We start from the raw sequence: 8419 nt of genomic DNA, 5'->3' as shown, positions 1-8419 counted from the left end.
AGGAAGGCATGGCCAGTCGTTGAGAAATGCTTGTTGAAGTTTTCGATAATCATGGATTTATCGGTGGTGACCGTGTTACCTAGCCTCAGTGCAGTGGGCAGCTGGGAGGAGGTGCTCTTGTTCTCCATGGACTTCAGTGTCCCAGAACTTTTTGGAGTTAGAGCTACAGGATGCAAATTTCTGCCTGAAAAAGCTGGCCTTTGCTTTCCTGACTGACTGCGTGTATTGGTTCCTGACTTCCCTGAACAGTTGCATATCGCGGGGACTATTCGATGCTATTGCAGTCTGCCACAGTATGTTTTGTGCTGGTCGAGGGCAGTCAGGTCTGGAGTGAACCAAGGGCTATATCTGTTCTTAGTTCTGCATTTTTTGAACGGAGCATGCTTATCTAAAATGGTGACGAAGTTACTTTTAAAGAATGACCAGGCATCCTCAACTGACGGGATGAGGTCAATGTCCTTCCAGGATACCCGGGCCAGGTCGATTAGAAAGGCCTGCTCACAGAAGTGTTTTAGGGAGCGTTTGACAGTGATGAGGGGTGGTCGTTTGACTGCGGATCCGTAGTGGATACAGGCAATGAGGCAGTGATCGCTGAGATCCTGGTTGAAAACAGCGGAGGTGTATTTGGAGGGCCAGTTGGTCAGGATGACGTCTATGAGGGTGCCCTTGTTTACAGATTTAGGGTTGTACCTGGTGGGTTCCTTGATGATTTGTGTGAGATTGAGGGCATCTAGCTTAGATTGTAGGACTGCTGGGGTGTTAAGCATATCCCAGTTTAGGTCACCTAACAGAACAAACTCTGAAGCTAGATGGGGGGCAATCAATTCACAAATGGTGTCCAGGGCACAGCTGGGAGCTGTGGGGGGGTCGGTAGCAGGCAGCAACAGTGACAGACTTATTTCTGGAGAGTGTAATTTTTTAAATTAGTAGTTCGAACTGTTTGCGCATAGACCTGGAAAGTATGACAGAACTTTGCAGGCTAACTCCTCCCCCTTTGGCAGTTCTATCTTGACGGAAAATGTTATAGTTGGGTATGGAAATCTCAGAATTTTTGGTGGCCTTCCTGAGCCAGGATTCAGACACGGCAAGGACATCAGGGTTAGCAGAGTGTGCTAAAGCAGTGAGTAAAACAAGTAAGTAAGACAGGGGTATGGTGGGGTGTGGGTACAACGGAGGTAAGCCCAGGCACTGGGTGATGATAAGAGAGGTTGTATCTCTGGACATGCTGGTTGTAATGGGTGAGGTCACCGCATGTGTGGGAGGTGGGACAAAGGAGGTATCAGGGGTATGAAGAGTGGAACTAGGGGCTCCATTGTAAACTAAAACAATGATAAATAACCTGAACAACAGTATACAAGGCATATTGACATTTGAGAGAGACATACAGCGAGGCATACAGTAATCACAGGTGTTGATTGGGAGAGCTAGCTAAACCAGTAGGTGAGACAACAGCTAATCAGCTAGCACAACAACAGCAGGTAAAATGGCGTTGACTAGGCAGAGAGGGTCGGATTAACTACACAGAGAGCCTGAGTGCGGCTGGGGCCGACAGATAAAACATAAACAAACAGAATGGAGTACCATGATTAATGGACAGTCCAGCAGGCATCAGCTATGTAGCCAAGTGATCAGTGTCCAGGGGGCAGCGGTGGATGGGACAGGGAAGCTAGACTAGCGAGTATCATCCAGGCTAAAAAAACTGGCTGGCTGTGCAGAAGGTAAAAGCCGCTAGCAGTGGCTTTTAGTGGCTAACAATGACATTGTACGGAATGGGGTGAGTTTACATTACATCTAGGATACATATTGAACTTCATTAGTCTCAGGCCAGTAGCACAATGTATGAATTTATGGTTAGATCAGAATCACATCATAATCATTGGCGTGTACAGAGAATTCAGTCAAAACCACCAGTCCAAATCCACATCTCCATCCATAGCTTAGGAAAGGGCCGGTTTAGCAAGCTGGCTACTGCAGGACATCAACACAAACAGACCAGAAACATTTGTCTGACAATGATGATGTTTAGCTTAGGATGTGACTTGATTGGTGTGAAGCCAAATCCAAACTGGCCTCCCTTGGGGGCATTTTGCTGTGTCGGGACAGTTGAGCTCAGCTCAAAGCTGATTGGCTAATTATTATTTTTTTAAATTCTCCAAGGGATGCCAAATGCCTGCTGGCATGAATCAATCAAATGCTAAGGCAGCAACATGTCATACTCTTTTGTTCCAGACAACATCAGACACATGGGCTAAACATAGGGGCGCTGTTTCCCCTCGCTTGGATGTTTTCTCTGATGAGATTCAGCCACTTGCGAATTGACGAAAATTATGAAAACAAAAGATACAAAAGATACATTTGTTATTTTTATTGGTCAAATATTTTGGGAATCCTGGTTTCCCTTGGCATCCATGAATACATGCCACTGTTGGTATCTACAGTAGAGCAAACTGTAGGCCTACAGCTGTATGTGTGGATAGGGAGAAGAACATCAGCCACCAAGGTAGACTGTATTAGTATTAACCTCGAAGTTCAATTTATTATGAGTCAGATTGGCTACAGTTGTAGCTACAGTTGTGCGTTGGTTAAGACAAAAATAGGCAGGCCTACTCTCATTTCAAGGGGTCGTTTTCTTTTCATGGTTATTGGTTTGGCTTGTGAGGGGTTAAACCCTTCAAAAGGGTATTTATTGCCAGACGCAGTGAGCGTGTCGTAATTTATGGTGGCCAATCACCACAATACTTTCCTCTCCTCTTGTCCAATAGAAAATGGAGTGGAATCACTGTCAGTCACAGGTGATGTTGGATATGCAGGAAACGAGAGAAAGCGTTGGCTGATGCAGGAGCTACACAGAGCAGAAGCATAACACCTCAGGGAATAGGCTGAACGCCGTATTTCCATCGCCTTTTCAGTGGAAATGCAATGAGATATTAAACATGGGAGGAACAAAACAAAACAGTCATAGCGCTTCAGGGGGATACGATGCCGAAGAATTGCCATTGGTTAATTTCTACACTTTTTACAAGAAATAAACTTTGCTTTTGAAAATGCCATTTCACAGCAACTCCTTAATGCCTTTCTCTATCCAAGCCATTTTGAACAAAAAAAAAAGAGTACAGTGGACACTTGGCAGATTTCGACGACTGCTTCTCGAAGAATGCGTGTTGGAAAATATTTGGGGAAATGGATACTGGTTCGGAGGACTTTCCCGCATCGTGTAGAAGTGACGAGGGGCTTGCATGGTCAGCGATCAGAAAAGTTACGACTCCGATTCAGGTCTCAGTGATGACAATGCCAGCAAGGCCCTGGCCGTTTGTAAGTCAGAGAAAAACAGGGATCCTGTTTCAGACGTTCTGGAAGAAAGTTTGCAGGACGAAACGGCCCATGAATGCACTTCTGTCGATAACGCACAAGGTCTTAGAGACTGTGAACCTAGTGTTTCAGGTAAGTTCATGCGTTGATATTTTTAGTGAGATACCGGATAATAGTCTAGTATTCTAAAAATACTTTATGTGGAACATCCAAGTCCAAGGCCTTTTGCCTCTTGGTAGGCCGTCATTGTAAATAAGAATTTGTTCTTAACTGACTTTACTAGTTAAATAAAGGTTCAATAAAGAATACCTTTACAAAAAATAGCAGTTTTGAAACTGCAGCAAAAGTGCAGTAACTGCAGTCCCCCGTGGTATTTTGGACGCAGTAATTGCAGAATAACTGCAGTTATACTGTACTCTGAATTTTCTCAGCAGGGATCATTTTGTGGCTATAGCCTATGTGATGATAAACATGCTATTCTACTCGCAAGATGCAACGCCTTTATGCACGAGGCAGCGGGATGTTATGCCATGGCATACACACATTTTTAAGCCTTATTGTAATGTATATATATATATATGTCATTAAAGTATTAATATGGCCGTGATAGTGTGGTTTATGAAGGTGTGAGGTTCGTTTTCATACAGCCTTGGATACATTTTCCATCTTGTTGTGCACTATATCTTCTTTCAGATTCCAACAACGTAGACGATGCCAGTCGTGATAAAAGTTCGGATCAGCCCAAACAGAGGAAAAAACGCTCAGGGGCTGCGTTCTCCCACGCGCAAGTGTTCGAACTCGAGCGGAGGTTCAATCGCCAAAGATACCTATCCGGACCGGAGAGAGCAGACCTGGCGGCTTCCCTGAAGCTGACAGACGCAGGTCAAAATATGGTTCCAGAATCGTAGATATAAAACAAAACGTCGTCAAATGGCTGCCGACTTGATTGCCTCGGTCCCTGCAGCAAAGAAAGTGGCGGTGAAAGTGTTAGTTCGAGACGACCAGAGACAGTACAACCCCGGAGAACTACTGCGGACTCCTCTCCTCTCTCTCCAAACGTCTTATTACTACCCCTATGCCTATTGCCCTGCATGGACGCTCTCTACTTGTGCTGGGAATCAATGAGATTTGAATAGCCTACGTTGTATTTATTTGTCCCCATTAGGAAATCGAGGCATTTGCTTTCTTGGCCCTTTAAGAAGAAACCAGGAGAGATTAAATAAACTCGGAAATTGTTATGTCTCACATATTTGAACTGCCTAATGGTGTCTAGACTGAAGATGCCCCCCATTCCATTGTTTCAGAATATAGTCCGTGGAGTGTAAACCTCCTATGTATGCTTACGAGCACTGGAGAGAGATAGAGCCACAAGTGACATTTTGAATAACTCATTACTGCTTTTCTTTTCTTGCTGCGGTTTAGGGTAACGGTAAGATTTTCAGCACTTTTCGAAACAGAGATAGTGTGGACATATGTCCGTCCGACTGAAATATCGATTTGAAGGTACGTTTTACTTATGACCTTAATGTGAACTGAGGCAGAGACAGTAACAATTGAACTCTTGTTATAATGCACTTGTTTTTTTAAATTGTTCTAGAACTGATTGATTATTAAGAGAGAAATCAAACATTAAAAACATATCAGGCATATTATATTTCAAATCTATCGTGTTTGATTCGAGCTTTAACTATATTTAGAAACTATATTTAGATGGATGTCCTTTTTTCCTTTTTAGAGTTTGAATTTAAGTTAGTCGGCTACAATAAGGATATTATTGACCATGATCAGTAGGCCTAAATGAATGGTAAGTGTCATTAACCATTATTGTTGTCATAAAAATTTCATCATCCTCATAGCTTCAGGTAGGCCCGTCCACCTTATTCTGCAGCGATGTACCATTTAGGCCCAGAGCTGAGAAATTACTCTCAAATCAGTTACAAAATAACTGTTTGGTGATTATTTATTTACCACTGTATTTAAAAGACTTTAAACTGTTCAGGAACTATTTATTATTTTAGTTAACGGCAAACACAGGACAATATTGCCTATTCCAAAATCAAGGACGATACCGAAATTTGAACAGAAGCTTGGATTCTATAAACATTGAAATAAATGTTGTCCAGTTGCTCATCATTAGTAGGGTAAAACTAACTTGTCTCAACGACGGTCGAATTAGATTGGGAGAGAACGATTCGGGCCAAGACCAAAAACTGCAGGGTTCAAGAGCACACTATTTGCCTTACCATTTCATCTTCCTGTGAAACGGAATCATTGATTGAATGAGGTGGAGGAATTCAATGTCAGAAAATGGAATTGTGCTGATTCATATGATTTTATTTGACTGAACAAAATGCATAGATATACAAATAAAGAACCATAAAACTTAACAGTTATATAATGATTCTTATAATTCTGAATTTATTTGAATGGCTATTAGAAGGTAGCCGAGTAGTGTGTTGAATACTGATATAATGCCATCATAATCTTCCCCTATAGGTCTACATCTCGCTTATCCTCATCTCCAGAGTTTCAATGAGAGGCTTGTAGCTGCACTACTTCGCACCACACACACCTCTGTGCTTCCATCCATAATGCACAACTTCCGGACAGGTTGGCCATACTCTAATCGTCAATTTCCTCCCCGCTAACACACATGTTTAGACAGTGATTTATGTCTCCCCAATTCCTGAACTATGTAAACTGTCAGGGACCATCAAGGTGTACGTCAACATGAAGATATCTACACCCAGGAGTGTTTGGGAGTTAAAACCAGGGCAAAATAGGGCAAAATTTCGATTCAAAGTAACACAATAAAATAACAATAAAGAGGCTATGTACATGGTGTACCGGTACAGTCAATGTGCGGGGGTACAGGTTGGTCGAGGTCATTTGTACATGTAGGTAGGCGTAAAATTATAATATTTATTTCTTCCTATTGAGAGCTCTAAATATCACAATGGGTGGACTCGTTAGACTGTAACCGTTCATTTGCCATTTCCCAAACTGGGCTCACTTGCTCAGAGGGAGAAACAATCGATTCATTGTCTCTATAGGTCAGAACATGTGCCAAGTCACTCGCTACGCAAATGTAGGGTCTGAAACCTGACATATCAAGTCAGCTCCGCTTAGAGAGTGGAAACTGAGAGCAGACACATATGTTGTTGTTTTTTTGCATTATAAGGCACAGAACCCTACAGCGTTCACAGAGCGCGTTGTACACCAACATGTCAGTCGAAACCGGTCCAGAATCGCTCAGTCTCATATGGGTGATTTAACATCTAAGAAGCTAAGGAGTAAAGGGAGAGAACGTAAGCCTATGTTACGTCTGAGCACAACCAATGGAATTTCAGACCAAAATATGTAGCCTGCCCAACAACTGAGGCTTGTTTTTGATGCAGATAGAAAATAAGGCTACTGACTTTTAGAACCAAAACTAATTTAAATCTCGATACTATTTCGGTTAGATACTTTTTTGGGGCCGAGAAATAAACAAACAATATTAGCTAATCAATAGTATTTTTCAACATATCATCTCACAGACCAAACCAACAGAAATGGTCCCAAGCACAAAGGTAATTTTAAACCGTATTCTGAAGAATTCTTCCACAAAGTTACAAATATCTTATCAACTACTTTGCGCGTAGCCTATATCTGATACAGCCTGCAGATATGCCTACATACCAACCACATAATCATATAGCATCCCATAAAGTCACAATTCCACAGAATGGGCCTCTTGTTAGCCATCTTGCGAAGTGACAAACGATAACATCCACGAAGTGATGGGACTGCACTCAATGCACGTCTATAGCCCTACAGCCTAGCCCTCACACACAGTTCAGTTTTATTTCTATGTTATTTGAAAATAAACGAAAAATATGTCATTTGTTAGATTGACGTAATTTTCGTTACACTAAGCGAAATATCCCACTGGGCACAGACGTCTGTTCAAAGTCTAGTTTTTTTTGAGTTGTCAACTAACGTGAATTCAACGTAAAGTTAACCAAAAAATTTCACCATGCCATTAGATTTAGGTAAAACGTTTGGGTGAAAAAAAGACCAAATTCCTTTACATCGATGTCTTTTTGCGTTTACTTGTTTGTTGTTGAAATGACGTGGAAACAACGTTGATTAAATCATTTTTTGCCCAGTGGGATATCTCTCTAGCCAAGGCTGTATGCCCGCCTGTGGGAGGCGGGCGTGCAACGCAGGAGTTTTCCTGGAAGAGACAATCCATTTTAGGACATGCGTAATTAGAGCGTAATTGTTTGGCTAGGTGTAAATCTGCAAATGGTTGGCGCGAATGGCCCATGTCGTGCGCATGAATCAGACAAACTCAGAATCTTAAAAAAAAATAATAATAATAATCATGACGTAGCCTACGTTTAAATTATTTGAATGTACGTAATGGTTGAAAATGATTGCTGGCTACATGTGTTAAGATTATTTTCATAAAATAAATGGGGTTGTCATGGCCCTATATCCTATCAAAATTACAGGTCTTCAGTTGTGGTCTACCAACGTGTTACTTAACATGGTGTTCCAAATTTGACCTACCATGGTACAGGCCCAGGACAACAATCTCACAACATACTCTTAGCCATCTTCATGCTTTGCGCATCTACCTACAGGCATATTCCCTCCAAATCGCATGCGAGAACACAATTCTAACGGGTAGACAATGGGATGGGGTTATTGCACACCTATGTGGGTGTTTGCATTTCACCGATTGAAGTTGAAAAGAAGAACTGACATGATATTTCACGGTTTATTAGATATCTTCGTGTGCAGGCATTAGACGGATATGTCATGAAATGGGATAGGCTATGCAGAATAAAACTGCCCTCCCTATAAATACAGATCTGCATTTCATTTTACTAGTTCTCTTTTTGTAATCCTTAGCTGTGTTGTATTGTAGAGAATTTAGCAATAAACAGCATGTTGTTGATTTCCTTATAGGCTGCTACAGGCGGAAATTCAGGATACTGCCTCCCAGACCTAAGAAGTTCATTAAGACAATAACACCTTGGCCAATCTAATACATCTCAAAATAACTTGTATGATTGAAAATGATCTAATGAATAAACAGTAGAGTCCCTTTGTTCCAAAA

At 41.7% G+C, this 8419-nt stretch overlaps 1 pseudogene; it reads left to right on the top strand.

Annotated features, from left to right (window-relative positions):
* The first annotated feature begins 2852 nt into the window (after positions 1-2852).
* Positions 2853-4434, top strand: LOC139401062 (homeobox protein Nkx-3.2-like; annotated as a pseudogene).
* Positions 4435-8419: the final 3985 nt, after the last annotated feature.

This window comes from Oncorhynchus clarkii, unplaced genomic scaffold (assembly GCF_045791955.1).
Source record: "Oncorhynchus clarkii lewisi isolate Uvic-CL-2024 unplaced genomic scaffold, UVic_Ocla_1.0 unplaced_contig_3604_pilon_pilon, whole genome shotgun sequence".
NCBI classification, from domain to species: Eukaryota; Metazoa; Chordata; class Actinopteri; order Salmoniformes; family Salmonidae; genus Oncorhynchus; species Oncorhynchus clarkii.
The sequence above is the reverse complement of the archived record's forward strand: the minus strand, read 5'-3'. Positions and strand labels throughout refer to the sequence as shown.